Source organism: Giraffa tippelskirchi, chromosome 4 (genome assembly GCF_054371585.1).
Source record: "Giraffa tippelskirchi isolate mGirTip1 chromosome 4, T2T-mGirTip1v1.2.pri, whole genome shotgun sequence".
In the NCBI taxonomy this organism is placed as follows: Eukaryota; Metazoa; Chordata; class Mammalia; order Artiodactyla; family Giraffidae; genus Giraffa; species Giraffa tippelskirchi.
The window spans coordinates 22,067,159-22,089,585 of record NC_137278.1 but is presented as its reverse complement, the minus strand read 5'-3'; the positions used below and the strand labels follow the sequence as shown (position 1 = coordinate 22,089,585).

At 41.2% G+C, this 22,427-nt stretch overlaps 1 long non-coding RNA gene across 1 annotated transcript in view; it reads right to left on the bottom strand.

Annotated features, from left to right (window-relative positions):
- LOC145547130 (uncharacterized) overlaps positions 1 to 13,491 on the bottom strand; it is an 87,904-nt gene extending 74,413 nt beyond the window's left edge. Inside the window, exon 1 of the long non-coding RNA XR_014083553.1 lies at positions 13,360 to 13,491. This is a non-coding gene — a long non-coding RNA (uncharacterized LOC145547130). The remainder of the gene's footprint in view (positions 1 to 13,359) is intronic.
- Between the last annotated feature and the right edge of the window lie 8,936 nt (positions 13,492 to 22,427).

Genomic DNA, 22,427 nt, shown 5'->3' with positions numbered 1-22,427 from the left:
CTGGACTCACTAAGCTAAAATGGGAACTGGTTTCCAAACTAAATAACAAAACCATGTTGAATCCCTTACTTGGTCAAAGCCCTTGCCGTGTCTGATCAAGGAGGATCTCTCAAAGCAGTGTGGGCTGGTGTTCTTGGTGCCTGTCCCAAGTCTTCTCCAAATAAAGGGTAGATTTCTCTCTTGAGAAATGCAAGGAGAAGGTCATCACTGATAATCTGTACTATATATAAATTTACATATTTAGTTATGTGTGTGTGTGCATTCAGTTATATTTAGCTCTTTGTAACCCCATAGACTGTAGCCCACCAAGCTCCTCTTTCCATGGAATTCTCTAGACAAGAATATTGGAGTGCATTGCCATTTCCTTCTCTAGGAGATCTTCCTGATCCAGAGATCAAACTCATATCTCTTGTGTCTCCTGCACTGGCATGCAGATTCTTTACCACAGTGCCACATGGGAAGCCCATATTTAGTTATAAATGTATCTTAATAACTATGTATTTATGTGTCATAGCTTTTGATGAAAGGCTTGAAGCCAAGAGAATGAAAAGTTCATTCAGTGTTTTATTTGTCCATAAAATCTTATAGAAAAACTCAAACAAACTCTTTGGCCAACCCAATATAATTTAAGGGTTTCCTAGGTGGTGCTGGTGGTAAAGAATCCGCCTGCCAATGCAGGAGACTTAAAAGACATGGGTTCAATCCCTGGATTGGGAAGATCTCCTTAAGAAGGGCATGGCAACCTACTCCAGTATTCTTGCCTGGAGAATCCCATGGACAGAGGAGCCTGGCAGGCTATGGTCCATAAGGTTGCAAAGAGTTGGACATAATTGAGGAGACTTATCTCTTACAATACAAAGTATTTAAATCTACTTTATCTCATGTGATCTTCATAGCAATCCTTGCCCTTGACCTTCCCTCATTCTAAAGATGAGGAAACTGGGTACTCAGAGATTCAGGGAGGTAACTAATCTTAATGCATCACACACAAGTACTTTTGAACCAGGAAATAAATCAACAAAACTCAATGTTTCCCTAGAATGACCCATCAAGAGCAATCTTGAGAGCTTATTACAATTCACATCCTGGGCCTCATTCCTCACCACCTGAGTCTGACCCTCCTTCCTGTTCCATTATTTCATCTGTAAATAAAGCAAGTATCAATGATCATAGAGACATTGTAAAGACTAAATGACATCATTTAGATAGGCTCCTTGGCTAGGACTTGGCATTAAAAAGAAACTTATCAAATATGTGTTGAATCTGCTGAATACTTTATTTTCATCCACCTGCTTACATTTAGGTGAACACTAATCCTTTTAGCAAGGCTTTCCTGGTCCATCCCCCATATGCTTCCAAGGAAAGATTTTCACTCCTCCCCCTCCTTCTTACCTCATCTCTGCTCAGCTGAACATCTTCAAGAAGCCCTCATGACTCTGCACTCAGGGCTGATCTATCCTGATCTATCCCTTACACACAGTGACCACGGTACACAGGTTTCACAACACATTTAGGGGCACATGAAAATGTTTTAATTTCTTGTAACATCAGAAAAGTTAGTAACATGAGCCTGGATTATATTCATCTTCATACCATCACATTAAAGCAGAAAGACAGAGAGAGAAAAATGAGAGAGAGAAGAGGGGAGGGGGAGGGGGGAGGAGAAAGGAGAGAAACTGATGGAAGAAGGTGCTTGTGAAGACAAAAATGTTTAGGGTCCACAAAAGTCATAATGCAGCCCAGCCCCCAACTTCCCCCATTCCTTTCCCTGGTTATCTTCCACCCACCATTTAAGACTCAGCTGGGGGTGGGGTCAACTTCTACAATAAGACTTCTTTAAAACAAGTGAGATAAACCAAGAGAAACTAAAAAAAAAAAGAAAAAGAAAAAAAGAAAACCTAGTAATCAGAGTCAGTAGAAGACCAAGCTCAAGTCACAGTCCCCTGCGTCAGTACTATGATGAGAGAGTGGGAAGCTTCTGTTCTTGCAAGGCTGTCAGGGGAGAAAAATGCAAAATGAGCAAAGCTGTATATCCAGGCAGGAGTCACACCCAAATTACTTTGCAAGCATAATGAGGAATGAGAGAAATCTATAGAATCTCATTTCCTCCTCTTGGTTATAGAGAACACTTATTTACCAATCAATTCTAATAATTGATTAGCTAATAAGAGGTTGCTTTCACAGCTGAAGGCAACAGTGGGGCCACTACCACTAGGAAAGAGCTTCTCTTTTGGAGGCAGGAAAAAAGGGAGCAAGACGAATGAGCGGGTGAGAACATCTTTCCATCAACAGAATCATCTGACGAGGCAAACACTTCCGATTTCATCATGAAAATGCTTTTGACTTTTTAAGAATTCAGACTGCTCTCTTTGCCAATCACTCACATTTTTATTTTGTTTTTTACATTTTCCTTCAAGTCCAAAAGTAGCCCTACTTTTCACTGAAAGTTCAGAACAGATTAATTACTTCTACAATCAAATTTATTCTCTCATTCTCTCCTTTTGTTAATACTGGATAAGAACAAAAGACAAAGAAATATAAATATTTAAGTTATCAAATCAGATACTATCTAGTGAGAATATCCATGGAATTCTTTAATGAATAAATAAGATTAACTTGTAATTATTACTTTTGTTTACTATAGGAACTTAGAAATAGCTCCTACTAAATTCACTGTCCTATGTATTAGGCTATTAATTTGTTTATAAAAATGAGTCTTCCTAAGTAAAATATGCATGGGTTTTTGACTAAGTGGAGTAGAAACAGAGATGATTTCGTAGTATTTGTGCTTACTTTTAAGGTGTTAAAAGATTTCGAATGGTAGTTTGCTACTACTCATAATCTTGATAAATGGCCATGTCTGCTGAACATCAGAACTACTAGTGGTTAGGAAATCTAAATAATGTAACCACGAATAAGTGGTTAAAATATTTTAAACAGGCAAGTTTCATTTCATTGCTATAATTTTCTGTGGCTGTAAACTCCCGTAACTGGTCTCTCCTCTAATTCCTCTCCTCATGCAGAAAAGGAGGCTGAGAGCTATTCATTCTGGTGGTTGTCACCAGTTGTAAAGAAGTGGCTATTATTCTCAGCAAATGTTTATTAAATTACTGCTATTTCAGGACCAGTTTGATGTATCAAACTCCTATCAGTACTTGGAATATACTAGATAGTGCCATTGCTAATTTTTTATGGGATAGAGACCCATAAAATACTGACATTAAGCCAAGAAGTCATTTTCTCCTACCTAAACCATGAAGTTTGATAAATTTCTTTTCATCAAAATGGAACTGAAAAGTTGGCTCTTTGCAGTCAACACAGAACATCCCCATAGAGAGCTATGCCCAGTTGCTTCCTGTATTTGCAACAATATGAAGAGGATGATGATCGACTAGCCAAAGCAGTCAACAGCATGCAGTTGAAGAAAACCCTATTTTATTTTTGTCTGTTTTTCCTCTGCTTCATTAAGATATAATTGACATGAAACACTGTGTAAGTTTAAGGATTTCAGTTAAAAAAAAAATCCACATTCTATAGGATTACCAGTTCTTGGTTGTCCAAAATGAGTTTACCAATAAGAAATCGCTCAAAATTTTTTTAAAAAACTGAAGAATAAGGCTATCCTTGTTTGCTCTGTTTGGAACATCCCTAAAACATATATGTCATGAGTTTAAACACTGAATATTAAAGGAGGAAAACTTTCAGGCATGCTCTTCTCTGTTGGTGATTTGTTTTTGTTTTCTTTACATGTGACTCATTGAAGAATACATTTTATCTACCTAGTCTGCTTTTTCTTTTCATCTTTTTTTTTCTTTGTTTTCAATAAGTCTTTTATATTCCAGAGATGATATGTCCCACCCAAAATCCAATAGTGCTTATAACAGGCTACAAACTTGATTTGGTAATTGCTTTGCTTCTGATAATTTTGTTTTGTATAAGTTCTAAAACTTTTTACTCCTCATCATCAAGTTAGTTAAGCTGGTTTTAGAAAACATTTTGATACCCATACCTTAATTTTTGCTAGACTTATACTCCATCAGATTGTAGTTTAATTCATTTCCTTAAAGATTACTACTAATTTAAACTGTTTCACTGGAGGAGTGCTTTAGAAATGTTGTTTTTAGATCAGTTTTCTTTCTTTTTTTTTTAAATCAAGGTTTTGTGTAATTTCAAAGAAGTAGGTAGGCTTACATTTATTTTTTGTACACAGTTCAGTTTGATTCTCATGGCTATTTCTCAAAGAAGAACCATTCAATAGAGCTCTCAAATCAATGCCGTTCACTCCGAGGAATGCTTTGTGTTCATGCTCTATCGTTTGCATCCAGTTACCAAGAACAGCTCCATATTTCTCCAGTAATCACACTACTACTGAGCAATTACATCAATAGTACCATAGATATAATTGGGTAGTTTCAATTGCAAACTGAAAATTACAATTTTCACAAAAAACTAATAAAGACTAAAAGAACGATAGCTCCAAAAAATGAAACCATGGTGTTTAACTGAAATAGTATCTTTTAAGCTATTATGTTCCCTGGGACTACCAAACAAGGGAAGCTCCTGTTGGAACAAGTGAGGCAGAAAAAGGCACTATGGCTTGCTCAGAAGAGTAGTAGCCAAACTCAGCTCTACCTCTTGCTGTGCAGCCTTGTGTAAAGAATAGACCTCTCTGAGCCTTATCTGTGTGACGGCTTTACTCCAGAAGATGCTCCAGATTTCTCCTTGTTTGTAGCATTTTGGGCAACTAATTGACATTTTACAATTTTTAATCTTTAAGATAAAATTAAACCCATTTCAACAGATTTAGCTAGCCCAGGGAGGAACTGTCTTTGACACATACATACCCATTGCTAGGCATAAATATGATGCTACCTTCTGTATTCTGAGTTTGCGACTAAGATCTTGATGAAAATTTAGAATAGATTAGGAGGTTGATTAAATGAAATATATCAGCTTTTTATGTCAACCCTGTCTCAAAAGAAAAAAAAAACAACAAAAAACTAGGGCACATATAATTGTTTGATAGCACACTCTCTATCTGCATGAAGGATCAAGCTTCCAGAGTACCTGTCTACAGGGGGGGGACCACTGAGTTCCATTACCAGAGCACTGAGAACAGATTTTACTTTCTTGGGCTCCAAAATCACTGTTGATGGTGACAGCAGCTATGAAATTAAAAGACACTTGCTCTTTGGAAGAAAAGCTATGACAAGCCTGGACAGCATATTAAAAAGCAGAGACATCATTTTGCCAACAAAAGTCCATATTGTCAAAGCTACGTGTCTTCCAGCAGTCATGTATGGATAAGAGAGCTGGACCATAAAGGCGACTGAGTACCGAAGAACTGATGCTTGCAAATCATGGTGCTGGAGAAGACTGTTGAGAGTCCCTTGGACTGCAAGAGGAACAAGCTAGTCCATCCTAAAGGAAATCAACCCTGAATATTCATTGGAAGGACTGACACTGGAGCTCAAGTTCCAATACTTTGGCCACCTGATGCGAAGAGCCAACTCATTGGAAAAGACTCTGGTGCTGGGAAAGTTTGAAGGCAAAAGGAGAAGGGGATGACAGAGGATGAAATGGTTAGACAGCATCACTGACTCAATGGACATGAATTTGAGCAAACTCTGGGAAATAGCGGAGGACAGAGGAGTCTGGTGTGCTGCAGTTTATGGGGTTGCAAGTTGTTGGACACAACTTAGTGACTGAAGAACAAACAGAATGGGAAAGGTACTGCCTGTCAATATCTTCACTCTGACCTCCATCAGCTGGATACCAACAGATGCAAGAACTCCATTTCCTTGTAGTTTATAATCTCTTCTTCCTATTGGCAGTTCCTCCCAAGCATCTTATCTTTGTTGCAAGGGTTTTTCATTTAAAAACCATGCACGTGTTACTAAACTAACTAGCAAATATCTAAGCTTGTCTTACCCACTGCCTCATGGTCTCTCTCTTGTTACTCCTAGTTACTGCTGCTGAATGATGCTTGCCTTGTGTTCAACCTGCTCCTCTCCCAGGTGATTTTTCTGAAAGCCAGTGTCCTGAATAGATTCATTTACCCATTGCCAGGTCTGGGCTACCCAAATCCTCCCTTTCCAGCCCTGCATAATCTGTAAATAGTCACCCTCCCTTGCTCTCCTTTGCCCAAAGCTGCATGTAACAGCTGTAATCTCTTCCCCTGTGTCATTCCTCTAATTCTTTGATTAGTCAACTTTGCCTTTGTGGTATTTATTTCTACTGTTATCAACTTCCTGTTTTTTGCATAGAAAATAGCAACAGAAGCCAGATTCAGGCAGTACAGAACTAGCCTCACATGCAAGTGCAGAGAAAGAGACCTAGGTGGAAAGTCAGGAAACCTAGGGTAAGTTCAGAGTTCCCATCAACTTCCTGCAAGATTTTGGGCAAGTCAAAAAGGTGCTACCAACCAAGGTTCACTTAAAATATCCCTATGTCTGGGCAGAAGCATGGAATAGATTTTTCATTCACTAGAGAGCTTCATGCAATGAATTGTTGTTGTTCAGTCTGTAAGTCGTTTCCAACTCTTTTCGACCGCATGAACTACAGCATGCCAGGCTTTCCTGTCTTTCACTATCTCCAGAGTTTGCTCAAACTCAAGTCCATTGAGTCAGTGATGCCATCCAAACATCTCATCCTCTGTCATTCCCTTCTCCTCTTGCCTTCAATCTTTCCTAGCATCACGGTCTTTTCTAATGAGTCAGCTCTTTGCATCAGGTGGCCCAGGCATTGGAACTTCAGTATCACTCCTTCCAATGAATATTCAGGGTTGATTTCCTTTAGGATTGACTGGTTTGATCGCCTTGCTGTCCAAGGGACTCTCAAGAGTCTTCTCCAGCACCACAGTTTGAAAGCATCAATTCTCTAGCGCTCAGCCTTCTTTCTAGTGGGGGAACGCAAATGCATGAAAATCATTCTGGCCATAATTATCTTCAATAAATAATTTTCTTTTCAGAAATGACATACTCATAGATTTCTCCATATCAGAGATTGCTTATTTACCTTATCATTAATTTACATTTTGTCATCATATCAGTGTGTTGCTTCCTCAAGGAATTGAATCAAAGGCACCCCACCAAACGTGGAGTCATTTTCACCATCAAACCGAAGGAGAAAAACCAAAAAGCCAGTCAGCTTCAGTTTCTCAAAACAAACATAGACACAGCAGCAACAACAAAACACCTAAAGAAAAATGAGAGAAGAAAACCATGCCGCCTTATTGATAATTCAAGTTTGTTAACCAAAGCCTTCACACCCACTCCGAGTCTCTGCCTCGCCAACAAGTCCTCTATTTCCCAGGCATCAGAGAAGTGCAAATTAGGTCATATGTTTGAAGTACTTGGTCTCCTTGTAAGAGAGGGGCTATATAAATCCTCAGTGCTGTCACTTTCTATTCCTCCCATGCGTTTGACCTTAGCTGAGTGAAAGTAATTTATAACTGGTTTGTAAGGGCACCTGAAAGCAGCTCCATTCACCGCACAGGTAAAGAGGCCTGAGGCGGGAAGCACTTGGCAGACACACTCCCTTGACTGCAGGACCCCCTGCGTGGCTTGAGTAAATATCATCATAAAGACTGTAGCAGCTGTGACGTGCCATGTGGAAGCGGCTGGCAAGCTACTACCAGGGTTAAGTTGGGAAGTAACACCAGACTGCTGCCTCCCAGTTTACCAGGCATCCTCCCCTCACCTGCCCAGTCCATCAATGTGAAAGAAGACAGCTATGTTGGAGGGTAGAAGTCCTGCCCTTCATGTATATAGCAGGATCCATTGGAAAGTGTGACTGCAATTTTTTTTCCCCCCAGCCACTGGTTTCAAGGATTTAAGGGAAAACAGATGAGAACAATTCCCCTGAGAAGGCTGATGCAGTACAAACAACTAAGAATAAACCAGGTGTATTAACTCCCTGTTTTAGTGTCATCATTTTCACCCAGGCATTGTTGCTGCTGTTTAGTCACTAAGTCGTGTTAGACTCTTTGTGAACCCTTGGACTACAGCCCTCCAGGCTCCTCTGTCTATGGGATTTCCCAGGAAAGAATACTGGAGTATGTTGCGATTCCCTTCTCCAGGGATATTCCTGACTCAGGGATCAAACGTGGATCTCCTGCATCAGCAGGTAGATTGTTTACCACTGAGCCGCTGGAAAGCCCTTCACCTGGGCATGCAACTCATATATTTCCATCTTCCTTATCACCCACATCCAATGACAATTTTATATCAGTTGTGTCTCCTGAATTCCCCCAATTCACCCCTTTATCTATTTCCTACTATTGTTGCCATCATTAGGACCTCAGGAGCCTGTTTCCTACGGTCTTTCAGAGAAACTCTATGTATTGTGTTGGCCACAACGTTCATTTGAGTTTTTCTGCAAGATGTTACAAAAATCAGAATGAACTTCTTGGCCAGTCCAATAGTAGGATTTCTTCCAGTACATCACTCTGATCAGCCCCTTGTGCACTTCAGGAACCAGAGAACCTCAAAAAGGTGAGGTTCAGCAAATAAGTCAGGGACAGTTATGAAGGGGGTGGGGGAGCAGCCAGAGAGCTTCCTGCTGTCAGGCCTAAGGAGGGGCCTGAGCTTTGGCCTCAGGGCAAGGAAAGGGGCATTAAGGGTTAATCACTAACCCCAGACACCTGCCTAGAGTGTTACCCTGGCCCCCTCTCCCCACCGTGTGTCCCGCCATAAGACATATGCTTACTAAGAATCTAATCCACAATACATTTTCAGCCTCACCATTTATTTCTCCCACAGAATCAGCCAGTAGCCTAAATAAAATTTCAGGCTTGCTGTCTTCAATCCCTTTTTCCCCACATCATAATCATTGCCAGGAATACTGTTTCACTCACTCGACCAGCAAATTCTACTTGGTCTTTACAATGCGTAAAGGACAACTTCCTCTTTTGATTTTGAGGTTCTCTATAAGCCTCTATACATCTACTTGGGTGGCTTTCCATCTAAATACTTTTGCTCACAACTATATTTTATTTATGTTTTTGTTCACTCCACTACATTGAGTTTTCCCTCCAGGAAAAGCCTAGGTTTGTTAATTGTTTTATTCCTACCATCTAGCACCATGACTGAAATACAGCTGCAGTAAGACATACTTTTACTTAAAGCAAATTAAACTACAGGCGATGAAGGATTAGGAGTGAGAAAGAGAAAGAACACACAAACGCTAATAATTAGGAATGATACTCCTCATTCATTCATTCATTCACAGGATAAGCTGTGAGCTTATCCTGCATATAAAGAGATAGACAGTGAAGTTATAAGGGAGCAAAACTTGCCACCAGCAAGTGTCTCTTTGGCATGTAAAAATTTTGAGCTGAAAACAACCAAAGCCCAAAGACTCAGGAAGAAACCTTGACCTTCCCCCTAAGTGCAGATGGGGCACCAGTTCTGGGAGGGAAGCTGTCACCACAGATAGCACACAGACAGTATATACAGTCCATAGGGTCACAAAGAGTTGCACACAACTGAAGTGACTTAGCATCTACGCTAGGTGTGTAGAAAGGGAGGAGCCTAGTAAAGTCTGCTTGCTAAAATTCCTGTCTGTGTCCCATTGTCATTGCCTGGTCCAGCACACGTTCATGCACGTGTGCACTCACGCGCACATGCACACACACACACAAACTGTTTTCTTTTTTTACCAAACATTTGCTTCTCTATTTCCACGTCAGTTGCCTTCCTTCCCTTTGAAACCCCAAACCATTACCCTTGACAACCTATTTTGTCTTTAGCTGAAGATGGTATTTAAGGTGGGAGTTTCGGACATTTTAGAAAGTTACTCAATTTTCCTACATCTTCCCCATGTATATGTGTTATTAAAGTTTTGTTTGATTTTCTCCAGTGAATCTGTCTCATGTCAATTATTAGACTTGCAGAAAGAACCCAGAAGGGTAGAGGAAATTTTCTTCCTCCCCAGCGGTATTATGTGATGTTGGGATCATGTCTTGGGAAGATGCATCAAATACCTTCAATATGCCAAAGCCATACACCAAAATCCCCATGTCCTCCCCATGCCTTTCATCACATCTCACCAAAAGTTATTAGCATACATTGATTCAAAGCAGGCAATGCCAAACCGAAAGTGGTTAGGAGTGCTTCATCGACAGGAGCTAAGGGCAAGGCTTTTATGGAGAAGACACGAAAGTAAAGCAAATAAATGATGTGACTGGTTAGAGCTTAAGTAGTTATCTTATTTGGAAAAACCTAATTGGCTATTTGTGATTGCTTGTTCTTGAATTTATCACATTTGAGTGGATGAACTCTGGCTTAGGTTTTGGTTCACTTATACAAGCTACCAAGACATTAGGGCTACACCAACATAATGGCCCCTTGTTTAAAGACAATAACAGCCTGCATCAAATATTCAATCTAGAATTATCTTTCCCTCATTTAATACATTCACTGCAAGAGTCCTTTATAATTTTCCAGAATTTGAGAGATCAGAGAAATTGAAATTTCCTGATATTTAAGCTGGATGGCTTTAGTTGGTTTTACCATCCAATTAGATTTTTTAAATCCTAATCACCTCTATAGTATCTACATGTTGAAGGTACTATTATAGTTTATATGAAATATTTAATACAAAATTTTTAAATGATGGCAGTCTCAACCTTTACATAAGATGACCAAAGTTCAGGAAAATGAAACCACTTACCCAGTTTTTGCACAACCAGAAGCAAAACCAAAAATCAAATCCAAATTGTTCCCAGCCCAAATCATGTGTTTTTCCCCTTGCCTTCTGCTCTCTTCCTATAACCCAATGTCAATGCCCGCCTTTATGTCTTCACTCTTTCAAAACCACAATCACTAATATGATTCACTTCAACCAAATTGTTTTTTAAAAATGCGGTTTCCATGGAAAAATTTCCCTACTGCCCACTCGAGGATTTATAAACCAGCTTTCAAGACCAAAGCACATTTTTCTTCTTAAGCAGTTTAATTATAAGCTTTGATTAAAAGCACCTGAACATTTCCTGCTCCAATCTGCTTAGGAGGAGTCTGATATGTGGAAGACCAGACCAAGTCAAGAGTACAAAGATTGTGAACCATTTATCCATTAGTTGAAGTCACTAAAAAGATGGACATATTAGTACATAGGCATGTTTCTAAGTACTTTCCAGGTCTGCATGTATTTCACTAATTCTACATATATTTTGAGCAGTATGAAAATATTTTCACTGACAGTGTCAGTGAAATTACCTTTTCCCTATCTCCATCACTGTGGACTTAGTTGAGTTCAGTTCAGTCTCTCAGTCTTGTCTGACCTTTTCTTGTCTGACCTTTTCGACACCATAGCACACCAGGTCTCCCTGTCCATCACCAACTCCCAGAGTTTACTCTAACTCATGTCCATCGAATCAGTTTCAGTGATGCCATCCAACCATCTCATCCTCCGTCATCCTCTAATCCTCCTGCCTTCAATCTTTCCCAGCATCAGGATCTTTACAAATGAGTCAGTTCTTCATATCAGGTGGCCAAAGTATTGGAGTTTCAGCTTCAACATCAGTCATTCCAATGAATATGCAGAACTCATCTCCTTTAGGATGGACTGGTTGGATCTCCTTGCAGTCCAAGGGACTCTCAAGAGTCTTCTCCAATACCACAGTTCAAAAGCATCAATTCTTTGGTGCTCAGATTTCTTTATAGTCCAACTTTCACATCCATACGTGACTACTGAAAAAACCATAGCTTTGACTAGAAGGATCTTTGCTGGCAAAGTAATGTCTCTGCTTTTTACTATGCTGTCTAGGTTGGTCATAACTTTTCTACCAAGGAGCAAGAGTCTTTTAATTTCATGGCTGCAGTCACCATCTGCAGCGATTTTGGAGCCCCCCAAAATAATTGTCTGTCACTGTTTCCACTCTTTCCCCAACTATTTGCCATGAAGTGATGGGACCAGATGCCATGATCTTAGTTTTCTCAATGTTGAGCTTTAAGCCAACTTTTTCACTGTCCTCTTTTACTTTCATCAAGAGGCTCTTTAATTCTTCCTCGCTTTCTGCCATAAGGGTGGTGTCATCTGCTTATCTGAGGTTATTCGTATTTCTCCCGGCAATCTTGATTCCAGCTTGTGCTTCACCCAGTCCAGCATTTCTCATGATGTTCTCTGCATATAAGTTAAATAAGCAGGGTGACAATATACAGCCTTGAGCACTCCTTTCCTGATTTGGAACCAGTCTGTTGTTCCATGTCCAGCTCTAACTTTTTTCTTGACCTGCATTCAGATTTCTCAAGAGGCAGGTCAGGTGGTCTGGTATTCCCACCTCTTTAAGAATTTTCCACAGTTTGTTGTGATCCACACAGTCAAAGACATTGGCATAGACAATAAAGCAGAAATAGATGTTTTTTCTGGAACTCTCTTGCTTTTTCAATGATCCAACGGATGTTGGCAATTTGATCTCTGGCTCCTCTGCCCTTTCTAAGTCCATCTTGAACATCTGGAAGTTCACAGTTCACCACCTGCTGAAGCCTGGCTTGGAGAATTTTGAGCATTACTTTGCTAGCGTGTGAGATGAGTGCAATTTTGTGGTAGTTTGAGCATTCTTTGGCATGGCCTTTCTTTGGGATTGGAATGAAAACTAACCTTTGCCAGTCCTGTGGCCACTGCTGAGTTTTCCAAATTTGCTGGAATATTGACTGCAGCTCTTTCACAGAATCCTCTTTTAGGATTTGAAATAACTCAACTGGAATTCCGTCACCTCCACTAACTTTGTTCATAGTGATGCTTCCTAAGGCCCACTTGACTTCCCATTCCAGTATGTCTGGCTCTAGGTGAGTGATCACACCATTGTGAATATCTGGGTCAAGAAGATCTTTTTTGTACAGTTCTTCTGTGTATTCTTGCCACCTCTTCTTAATATCTTCTGCTTCTGTTAGGTCCATACCATTTCTGTCCTTTATTGGGCCCATGTTTGCATGAAATGTTCCCTTGGTATCTCTAATTTTCTTAAAGAGATCTCTAGTCTTTCCTATTCTATTGTTTTCCTCTATTTCTTTGCATTGATCGCTGAGGAAGGCTTTCTTATTTCTCCTTGTTGTTCTTTGGAACTCTGCATTCAAATAGGTATATCTTTCCTTTTCTCCTTTGCCTTTCATTTCTCTTTTCTCAGCTATTTGCAAGACCTCCTCAGACAACCATTTAGTGCCCATTTTTTTTTTTACATGGGCAACAGCATTTATGAATCGTTGACACACATAGCACCCTCTATTGAAAGCCTGCTTCCTGGGAAGCATTTTTACACATGCTCTCCCATTTAGGTCTTCAGACCACTCTGAAGGATGCCCCTGCTCCCACCTCTACTTTATAAATAAGTATATTGAAGCCAGAATGTTAACTTACCCATTATTGCTGGACCTGGTAGAAGCAAAGCCAGATTTGAAAAGGAACGTTGTCCTGTTTTTCCTCCAAGTATCGCAGCCAGGGAACACTGAGCTCCTGACTGATGAAGTGTCCACACGGGATCTACCCAAGGTCAGCTGTGAGTCATTATCTATAGTTGTGAGATGGGCGGGGTCTCAGCTAAACGCTCTGATAGTCCCCAAGTGCTTCCACGTTGCCGCCGTGGCTTTCAACGTGGGTCCAGCCTAATTTGAATATCTTACAAATGTATAGCCTCAGGCCCTGCTTTGACTGAGTCTGAAACTCTGGGAGCAGATCTCCCACAGTTTACCCTCAAGGTCATTTGGAGGACTTTAAATTTGGAGAAGCACTGAATTATAGGATCTTATCCTAGGGTCTCTCAGATCCCATTTCTCCCTGGATTCAATTTCCTTCTCATGTAGCTCTTTTAAAGAAGGAAGTCTGAGACCTTGACCTTTAAGACAAGGCAAGAGAGTAGAGGAAAGGAAATGTCACTGTAATATTGAGTATATTCACTGTTTGTGAATTTCTGAATTTCCTCTGTAACAAATATTGTTATAGAATTCAATAAGATTTAAGAGGCTATACTTTGTGGGCAAGAGGGTATGAACTTATTTTGTTTAGCCTAAAAAAAAACAGAATGAAGGTGAGGAGATAAAACGTAGGCTTTATATAAGAAAGACTTTAAAAATGGATGCAACTGGTGTAATAAAATCATTGAAGCTATCATTTATTGATCAGTTACTTTGTGTCACGCACTTAAATCAGATGACCACATAGAAATTAATGCCTTGATGGATCAGAGAAAGGGATGAATTCGTCTATTTTTAAAGTAGGTGTCAGACTGGTATGGAATTAAAAAACAACAACAACAAAAACCCCTAGATTTGAATGAGCAGAGAAATTTGTGAAAAGTATGAGCTATATCGCATTTGGAGTGCAAAAATGTATGTGCATGTCTTCATTCAGACGAAGTCATGAGGTCGAGTAGAATGGCCCTTAATTCAATTGGACTCCTGTCCTTATAAGAAGAGGGAGGACTACAGAAGACAGACACCCAGGGAGAAAACCCCATGAGGACAGAAGCAGAGACTACAGTGGTACAGCTGCAGGCTAAAGCCCTCAAGGATGGGTGGCCACCGGTGGCAGCACCCCCGCAGCAATCCTGATCCAAGGGTGCTGCAGCTGACATTCCAAACTGCATAAAAAATGAGCAGTTTTTCTGCTATAGGAAAGTTTTCAGTCTTCTGGGGGTGTGTGGTAGAAATATACATACACATATATATGTGTATATATATATTCATATAAATATATATGGGCTTCCTTGGTGACTCAGATTGTAAAGAATCCGCCTGCAATGCAGGAGACCTGGTTTCAATCCCTGGATTGAGAAGATCCCCTGGAGAAGAGAATGGCTACCCACTCCAGTATTCTTGCCTGGAAAATTCCATGAACAGAGGAGCCTGGTGGGGTCACAAAGAGTTGGACATGATTGAGTGACTAACACACACACACACACACACACACACACACACACACATGAGTATATATATATATATGTGACATTTTAAAAACACTGCTTCTGAGTAGTGGCTGCCGGTTGGAATGGCTAAATATCAAGGCCAGAAGTCATTTGATGTTACAATATTTGTGTTGCCTGACGGGACTCACTTAAACATTTTAAATCTGGGGTTGAAGCTAATACTGATGGCAGGAGGAAAGGCAAGGCCAAATTCTCACTTCCGTCAGCTCAGAATAAATGTCAGGTGTTTTTTTTTAAGGCATATTTAGAGCCTGAATCCCTGGATGAATCAGACGAAGCGTTCTTATTTAGATAATAGAGAAATCAGGCCTTAGAGAATTGTTAGTCAGCAAAAGTCAATTTTGGTAAGACCATGTTCTGGGAGAGGAAAAGAAAAGATGTGAAAGCCAGAATTAGACCTGCCAGAGACCCCAACTAGCAAGGGACAGAGGAGAAAGGTTTGTGCTGTGCTCTTCTGGCCGGACGCGAATACGAGGGAAGCTGCAGTAAACAGCGTGAAAGGGTTCACTCACTTTGCAAAATTCTGTGAGCTGCTTCCAACTATAAGATCAGCATCAAAATATAGCCTTAGGGTGGTTTCCCTTGGTTACCAGTGTGCTTCCACTTCACTGAAGGACCTTTCTTTTTCTCATGGCTACAGCCCTTCCTGCGTCAAGCCTTCTGGCTCATCTGCTTGGCAATCAGCACCTGGCTCTCTAGGTTTCAGAAGCTGCAGCCCATTGAGTCTTTTATATATAATTTTATAAATTTATTAATATTTTTATATATAACACATATATATAAATTTATGAATTATATATATATAATTTATTTTTGACTGTCCTGGGTCTTCATTGCTGCGCAAGCTTTTCTCTAGTTGCGGCACATGGGGGCTTTTCTGTAGTTGCATTGCACAGGCTTCTCATGGTGGTGGCTTCTCTTGTTGCAGGGCACATTCTCTAGGGCGCACCGACGTCAACAGTTGCGGCTCCCAGGCTCTAGAGCACAGGCTCAGGAGTTATGGCTCTCAGACTTTGTTGCTCCAAGGCACGTGGGATCTTCCTGGATCCAGGATAGAACTCATGTCTCCTGCATTGGCAGGTGGATTCTTTAGCACTGAGCTACCAGGGAAGCCCAGCCCATTGTGTCTTGACTCCTGTCTGGGTCCTTGGATCCTGAGGTGACTTGCCAACAGAGGCCCTGGAAGGTGGGGCTCTTCCTGAAGCTTCTTCAGTATGAGGAAGGATTTCAAATAGACTCTGAAGGGAGAGGCACGGCCATACATCTTGTCCTTGTCAGTCACGCAATGTGGGACAAAAGAGAATCGTGGGCAGAAATCAGTTCTGTTATTCCTCTAACTCTCAGCAGCTCTCTGAGCCCTCCCAGAGCAACTCTAGTAAGGAGCGACAGCTAATAAATAGCCACTAGTTTGGAGAACTGACTTGTATTTTTAAAATTTCTTTATTTAAACTCTTTCTAGCCCTAAGACAGATTTCTTTGGATCTGGCCTCATTTCATCTGGTGCCTTCCTTTGCTTGGAAAGTCTGACAGAACTCATGAAGCAAACAACAGTGGCTCAAAATATTTAAGAACTTCCAAAATGAAGCACATTCATCGTAGAGGGATATAGAACATCCTCATTCTTTTAAGTAATTATGGTGGGCTAGAGTCTGCTTTGTTAACAGTATTTGAAGAAAAGATAGGAACTGTAAAAGAACTAGAAGTAAGCGTTAGTTGCTCAGTCGTGCCTGACTCTTTGCGATTCTGTGGACTGTAGCCCGTCAGGCCCCTCTGTCCTAGAAATTCTCCAGGCAAGAATACTGGAGTGGGTTGCCTTTTCCTTCTCTGGTAAAAGAACTAAAGCTGCCTTCATTCTGTCACTCTCCCGTCAGTGGTGCCTCCACTATCTTCCTGACATCGTGCCAGACTGTGAGAATAAAGTCATGAAGAAGGCCCTGCATTTGCCCTTTATGTGCAAATACTAGTGCAAGAGAAATACATGAAGAGATAAAGCTATTAGAGAGAGCACTGTGGCAGAAATAAGGAGAAAATGCAGGGGCAGGAGGAAAAACAAGCCAGCTTAAAGATTTGCAAAGGTGTAGGCTTGAAGAAGGACTGAAATCCCTGCCAGATATTAACATTCAAGAGGAGGAAAGTGGTGGGGGTGACTTGTGTTTTGGGGTTGGGTGTGAAGATAGGGAATGGCAAGGGAGAAAGGTTAGGTCCTTGGTTAAAAAAGGGAACAAAATCTATTCAGAAAAAAATAAAAAGTTCAATATGGATGAGGAAAGATATAAATGAGAATAAAGAGATTAGACATGGGCTTGATTATGAAGACTATTTTAGAATGGACAGCTGAAATTTTATCTTGCAATGGAAAGCCATTGATGGGCTTTAAATGTAAGAATGATCAGATCATTTCTGAAAATTTCTCTGGCAGCAGTATGGGCAATGTTTTAGAGAAAACAAATGTGGGGGGCAGGGCAGGGAGACTTGTTAAAACACTGTTACAGTCATCTAAGGAGCAAAAGATATGTGTCAGGGGTTAGAGGAGTGTCTGAAGGGGCAGGGACATTTACCAGGCTCTTGGCAAGTGCTTTACAAAGTGAAATAATCTGGGATCAGTTTGCTAGTTGGATTAAAAAAGGAAAAGAAAAAGGCCCAAAATGAAGATATCCCAGGAAAAATGAATGTTTTTTTCAACCTCCACTTCTGTCTAAGCAAGTGACAACACTAACGTGAATAGAATGCTAGACTTGAAAGAAAAAAATACTAGCTAGCATCTAGCACAATTTTCCTATTTAGAGGAAAAATAGTTTTAAATATTAACTGATTTTTTTTTTATGCCTTGTAATTTGCCCTTACTTGCCACCATTCCACCATTAAATTGTTTGTGAAGCTCAGACTTATGATTATAAAAATGGGAGGTCAGAGAGACCTTCTAGTTAAATCCTTGTCTTGACTTCCTAAATAGGTCTTCAAAGCCTGTGGAACAGAGACAGCAATTAACCCATTATTGCCCAGTCTGTAGGGAAAAGTGTTATTCTTTCCCAAGTATATTTGCAACTCTTTAATAACAATTCAAGTATATCTGTGAGTTTATGGCCAACCTTAGTTTTAAGAGAAAGTCTTGTTTTAATAATTAAGACTCCCTTTTAGGTACTGCAAGTGTCCACCTGAGAATAAATCAAAAGATCCTTTCTTTCATTCAAATGCAAGCTTTGTATTCTGTCCATCCCTAACCTGGCTCAGGGGCGTAGAGTGGTGGTAGGAGGAATGCCTCCCCCTCCCCTTCAAGGTTCTTACTAAAAAGGAGGGTAGAGATATATGAAAGGGACAGAAATTCTTCTATGCCACTTCTTAGGTCCTGCTCTCATGGTCTTCTTTGGCTAATGCCATCTAGCCAGTGAAGTTTCCTGCATGGCAGATATCTCATCCATGTTGTTCCAAGGAGCCCCTGTGTGAGTTTCCCAGAATCCCTTGTGAGAAACTCATTGTTGCACAAACTGCTGACCTCAACAACTGGACCAGTAGCTGATTGTTCCCACCTCAATTTCTGCCCTTGAGAATGCGTCCCATAGACTGGTGGCTTTCCCTTGTCTCTGAGAGACACCCTATTAAATATCTAAAAGGTGATTCAAGTCTAGCTGCCTTTTACAGTACCCACTGGAGGCCATTCTCAAATATCCCGATGAGCCAAATAGCAGGAGGGTTGTCTGCCAAAGCTATGGTTTTCCCATTATTCATGTGCAGATGTGAGAGTTGGACCATAAAGAAGGCTGAGTGCCAAAGAATTGATGCTTTTGAACTGTGGTGTTGGAGAAGACTCTTGAGAGTCCCTTGGACAGAAAGGAGATCAAACCAGTCAATCCTAAAGGAAATCAACCCTGAATATTCATTGGAAGGACTGATGCTGAAGCTGAAGCTCCAATACTTTGGCCACCTGATACAAAGAGCTGATTCACTGGAAAAGACCCTGATGCTGGGAAGGTTTGAGCGCAAGAGGAGAAAGGGGATGACAAAGGATTAGATGGTTGGATGGCATCACTGACTCAATGGACATGAGTTTGAGCAAACTCCAGGAGATAGTGAAGGACAGGGAAGCCTGGCATCCTGCAATCCATGGGGTCACAAAGAGTAGGATGTGACTTAGCAACTGAACAACAGCAATAAAGTCTACCCTTGGCTTCCTCTTTCCTTGCCCTCTTTTGAGATATCTTCAACTGCTTTCTGCTTCTTGACTAGAAGCAGACACCCATTTCTATGGTCAACAATCCACCCGTATTTCCCTCCCTCAAGAATAACTTCAGAGCACTAAGCTCTGATGGGCTGCCCAGCAGTGACTTGTGAGTTTTGTAGCTCAGCAACGTCCCGATCCCTTTCTTGCTGACCCCATAAAACTCTCTGGATAGTTCTCTTGGAGAACCCTTCCCTGGGTGAAGCAAGGAAAAAGTCTCAGGTGTGCCTACTACTGAAAAGTTTTCTTGTCCTCTAACCAATCCCCCTGGAATTTCTAGTCTCCTATTTTCAAAGGTTGTTTAAGAAGGGAGGATGGGAGATCACAAGACTGTTTCAGCAACATCCTCACAAGCACTGGAAGAGCATACTGGCAACAACTTGGTGTTCTATTTAGAATGTCACCATACTTACTTTTCCAGGTTTGGGGCTTCAACCAAAATGGGTTGAAAAATGGGCTTTCAAGACAATAGGAAAAGCCTCATTCAATATCCTATGTTAACAGTTTTGAAAACTGAAAAGGACTTACTGTCATTGTTGACTTTAGCTTTTCAAGAAATCTGGCTCTCAGAATGTAGAGTTCAGCTACCCACCATGGAGTAGGGAACATGAAATGCTGACCTAAGTATTATGTAGCTGCTGCACATGGAAATGATAAGATAACATTGTACATTGGACCTCGGTAATGGGGAAAGCTTAGGGAAGAGATGTAAGTGTGTCTCTGTGTGTGAGGTTGGGCAAGGGGAATACGTTATGCTCTACTTCTGAGGTCAAAACCTTGGGAGGAAAGGATGATGGAGAGCCTCAAATAACTCTGAAGGATCTCAAAGCTGAGAAGGTGAACCTCTTGCCCTGTTGTGTATCCATTTATGGAATCCCTGTGCTTTGCAAAGAGCCAGTGGGTAGGGCAGCAAAGGCCCTAAGCAGACCCAAAGAAAGCTCCTTGGAGTCTCCTGCAGCCCTGATGGTCACAGGGGAGCTTTTCCAGGTGTTGAAAGTGCTAGGAAAGCCAAAGAATCCTCCATCCAGGACAAGAAGGAGACAATGTGTACAACTGGAGGCCATGATGAATGGCAAGCAGAGGACACAGACCCAGGAGAGACAGGGTTGTGACCAAGACCTGGAAGGATGAAATACACCTTGGTGGTTGCCCATAAGAGCAAATAATGGGCTGGGACACCATGCTCACCTCCCCCTACATCCCACTGTGCCTGAGCCAGAAGCCAGTGTAGATCCCAGCACCCTGATTCTGTCTCAGGGGAAGAGAAGGAAAGAAGAGCTACTGGGAGAAATGGAATTGCTGTAGTAGTTACCTAAATGAGATTAAATTTTAAATTAAAGTGACTAACTTACCTTAATTTGCAAGATTTAGATTGTTGTGTCAGAAAATATACATGCCTCATAAGTTAAGAGGAATTTGGACATTGAGAAATGTGAAGGTGTGCTTTGTCCACTCCAGGCTGTGTAACTAGGCATCCTACTTCATGCCTGAGGTTAAAATTGAATACATTGAAAACTGAGGCCAGAGGGTGGGGTGGTGTTGGGGAGAAGGGCAAAGAGGCAGAGTTGCCTTAAAATCTGAATAGACTTTGTGATGAAGCTAGATCTGTATCTTTATCCTATTCATTGCCTTACATCAAAAAAGGATAATTTCCAGAACCACCAGGGGTTGATTTAGAGCATTTAAAGAGGGAAGCATTTTTGCCAACACATCTCCTCTGGGAGTGATGAATCCTGCCCTGCCGACAGCCGAGCCCTGCCAAGAAAGCCAAAACCTAAATCTCTAAATAATGTTTTCCCTTCCTTAATCCTCATCTATTTGGACACATATCCATGGGCATTAAAGTTGGCATCCAAATACTTGGAAGATTTATAACCCTCATTTGCAGCAATGGAGATACACTGTTTAGGTATGGCAGGCAGAGGCAGCATGCGCGCTCAGTCATTTCTGACTCTGTGGCCCCATGGAATGGCGCCTGCCAGGCTCCTCTGTCCATGGAATTCCCCAGGCAAGAATACTGGGGTGGGTTACATTTCCCTCTCCAACGGGTCTTCTGGACCCAGGGATGGAACCCACATCTCCTGCATTGGCAGGCGGATTCTTTACCACTAGCGCTACCTGGGAGGATATTTTAGGTATAGAGGCTGCGTAATACATCATTTAGCAAGATGACTCTAGAGTCAGTCTGAAAAGTGAAAGTGAAGTCACACAGTCCTGTCTGACTCTTTGCGACCCCATTGACTGTAGGCTGCCAGGCTCCCCTGTCCCGGGATTTTCCAGGCAAGAATTCTGGAGTAGGTTGCTATGCCCTCCTCCAGGGGATCTTCCCAACCCAGGGATTGAACTCACATCTCCGGTGTCTCCTGCACTGGCAGGTGGATTCTTTACCACTAGCGCCACCTGGGAAGTCCAGAGTCAGCCTGCTGGGGGTCACATCTGGAGTCTATAATTTACTAGATATGTAACTTTGAGCACATTGCCTAAGTTTTACATGCCTCAGCTCCTCCTCTTATAAAGTAATGAGGATTACAACTAGTCATTTTGTAGTTGTCATAAATGTTAAGCCAACATATCCATGTATAGGAGTGAGTTCTCTGTCACCTAAGATATTCAAGTTTAGTTTGAGCAGCCACATGGTGGGGATGTTGCATTGGACTGAATAACTGCTGAGATCCTTTCCAACTCTGATTATCCTTTGAAAAAGAAGGCTCAGAGCCAAAGACAAGAATCCACTTTGAGATAAACCCAACTGACTCTCATTTGGAAAATGAGGCCAAAGACATACAATCTATGTAAAACCAAGACAGAAATAGGCCGTGCCACCCTTGCTGTTGACTCAGCAGCTAGAGAGCTGTGGCAAATGCACTGGATTTAAAGTCTCGAGGCTTGGGTTGCAGTCCCAAAACCATTCTCAGTTGTACAGTCTTGGGCTGGTCAAGTAATGGATACAGTTTTCAGTTTCTTCACTTGCAAATGGGTGCTTTTTTTTTTTTTTTAATCCAAAGGTACTCATGAGGATTAAATGAGCCAACATGAAATTGCTTTGAAAATGGTAAAGCGTGGAATGAATATAGGTGTTATCATTTCCAGAACTCAAACTACATTATACATCATTAGTTCTGAAAATCACATATGTAACCTCAGACCCTGGCAGAGACTAGGCTATTATTTTAAACATCATGATGGGTGTAGAAGCTGGAAAAACTTCCATTTCAAAGGTTTTTGCATATTTTTCCTTCTGCTCAAGAGGGAGGACTCCAATTTACCTTTAAGGCAGTCAGTGGCTTT